This window comes from Cynoglossus semilaevis, chromosome W (genome assembly GCF_000523025.1).
Source record: "Cynoglossus semilaevis isolate Cse_v1.0 chromosome W, Cse_v1.0, whole genome shotgun sequence".
Lineage (NCBI taxonomy): Eukaryota > Metazoa > Chordata > Actinopteri > Pleuronectiformes > Cynoglossidae > Cynoglossus > Cynoglossus semilaevis.
In genome coordinates this window covers 9,679,366-9,682,029 of record NC_024327.1, presented here as the reverse complement: position 1 = coordinate 9,682,029, position 2,664 = coordinate 9,679,366, and the positions used below count along the sequence as shown (strand labels likewise).

At 41.6% G+C, this 2,664-nt stretch overlaps 1 pseudogene; it reads right to left on the bottom strand.

Annotated features, from left to right (window-relative positions):
- Positions 1–2,316: 2,316 nt before the first annotated feature.
- The window catches only part of LOC103397159 (acetyl-CoA carboxylase 2-like), a 4,528-nt pseudogene continuing 4,180 nt past the window's right edge, over positions 2,317–2,664 (bottom strand).

Sequence of the window (2,664 nt, the reverse complement as noted above, 5' to 3'; positions counted from 1 at the left end):
GAAATGACTTTCTCATCTATGGCCTTCTTAAAATAAATGTCCAGTGGCTACACAAGAAGTAGTTGGTGAATAACCCTGATAATACCAGACCATTCAGAGCCTCTTAGGATACACTTAACACCAATATACAATTGTACCCTATGTACGAACATTAAATGTAAAAGATGTAGGTGCAATGGGTCGAGTGCTGCTTAGGAGCACTCGGTGTTATCAACCAGTCTCAAATTAATAACACAACCAGTCTCATTAAAGTTATCTTTAATTATTATTTTAACCTACTAATATAGCAATAATGTATTACTTGAAGTATTACAAATATACTAAAATCAATAGTATCCAATAACAATTAAATATCTGAAGGATTTTGAGAGTTCTTGGCAAATTGGGTGGCTTCAATGAATAAAGTAACAACACAGACAAACACAGTTTACAAAAATAATCAAATTTATTTATACAACACTGTCAAGTTAATGACGGTGATTGAACTCATAAACAATGATCATTATAACAAAACAAGGCGTGTGTAGGTGTGTGTGTCTGTGTGTGTGTACTTATGTGCGTGTGTACACGAGCGGTCGTGTACGAGAGAGAAAGAGAGAGAGAGATGTTGCCTCTCAGCTACCAAGCAAGCGACTGAGCCCTTGAGGCGTGTTCACATACGCGACTGCGCAGTGGAAGAAGAACTGCGAGGTAGAAGGAACGGCAACAGGAAACACGTGAGGCGTGTATGCGCTCACGGAGGTGTGAATGGGTGTTGTGTACGCGCACCAAGATGCGCTCAGGTACAATGAAACAGTGCTTGTGATGTTATCAAAGTATATGGGGGAAGGGAGGCGTACCGCGTGGTCTACTCCAGACAAAGGACTTTGTCGGAGTTTTCCTGATCCCAATACTGATAACGTTACAAGTTAACACTGAAATACTGACGGTGTACAAGAGTATAAGACCGAGTCAGGAGGTTAGAAAAGAAGTGCATGCAACAGCCTAGCTATAAAAGCAGCACAGATTTCAGACAACAAAATTCAATATGCGTACTTAAACTGTCCCTAAGTTTAAATAGCACTTAACAATACTACAGATTAACTAACGTGCCCAAATGCCAGCCTTACTGTAGTGAACGTCTGCTCGTATTTAGAGGGTAGTGGAAAGTCCGTGCTTCTTGGGTCTTTGCCAGAGCTGGGGACGTCCGTCTGGTTCCACTGTGTGCAGAGAGTCCTCTTGGTTCCGAAAGTCCGTTTCAGGAGGAAAAGTCTCTGACTGTCGATGTGCCGGTTCACACGAATACCGTTAGAAGGAATCCTGTCGCTTCTAACTTTTCAATAACTGCTTTGGTCGCAGCGCTACGTTACTTGTGTAACTTAATTACCGGTTAACTCAGTTAAGAAAAAGACGCTACTAGTGCATTTATCACCGTGGGCAATGGTGTCTACAAAAGCGCGTTGGTTCTTAGTCTTCTGAGACGAGCAGGTTTTCTCTTTTCATCGAGGTCCTACGGAGCGAAAGTCCTGAACAGAGAGAACGATATTGGGCTGACCCCCCAATTTAAAGGTTGCGGAGGTTACTGATCGTGACGTATGTGGATTTACCGGAAGCAGTGGAATTATGGGAGTTCGAGTCCTTGAAAGGACTGTTGTAGTACCTACAAAGATAATCATTCAAAGCACTAATGTGTGAAAAAGAAAATAAGGCACCACAGTTCCACTTAGTGAACTAATGCAAACTATTACCTTTATTTAAATACTATATATAGCTTAGTAAACCCCTGAGATTAACTGGTGCTGGTGTTGTCCATAGGAGTGATAAGCTGTAAGAGCTCAGCTTTCCATTTGAACTAATATGAACTTGGTATGATTGTTGGTGCCAAAGAAATTAAACATTGCAGAGTGTATTCTGGTGTGATTTAGTCTCAAAAGTACCTTTTCAGGAAGATAGGTGCAGGGTAAAGTGTGTGCGCGCACGTGCGTGTGTGTGTGTGTATGCAGCTGATTACCTGCGGATGTGTTTCAAAGTGTGTTTTGCAAACTTCTCTCTTTTTAAGTACTTGATGTTCTCTCTGATTGCTGACTGACAGCCTTCCTCCTTGGACAAATGTTTTTCAAGCCATTCAACAACAGCTTGGTTATTATCCCAGAGGTAGGCCTGGGAAAGAGAACGGACACAATTCAATACTGTGGATGGACCAGATGGATACATCAGACTATTGTCATCCATCCACCAACAGAGCACACAATGTAGGCTCCAAACTTTAATATTTGGTCATACATGTCTAAAAATTTAAAAGTAATTCAATTATAATCTCAACATGTTCCTGTGTTATTTATAATCTATCCATCCATTTTCATCAACTTATCCGTTACCAGGTCGCGGGGGCAGTAGTCTCCATGATTGCCACCCACATCTCTCTGCACCGTTGTTATTTATAATCTCGTTGTATAGTTTACCCTTCATTACTCCAGAGAAGCCACTTCAGTTTGCAAACAACATGAGAGGCAGACGTTCACGGTTGAAGTCACCAATGACCTGGGCAGTTTTAAAGGCTGAGTCTGGAAACCACACCTGACCAGCCTGCTGCAAGACCTGACAGGAACACAAATCAAGACACAAAGAGTTAAAAGTCATTTCTGGGTACAACCACTGTTCACTTTAGAAGTGTGAGGATGTTCT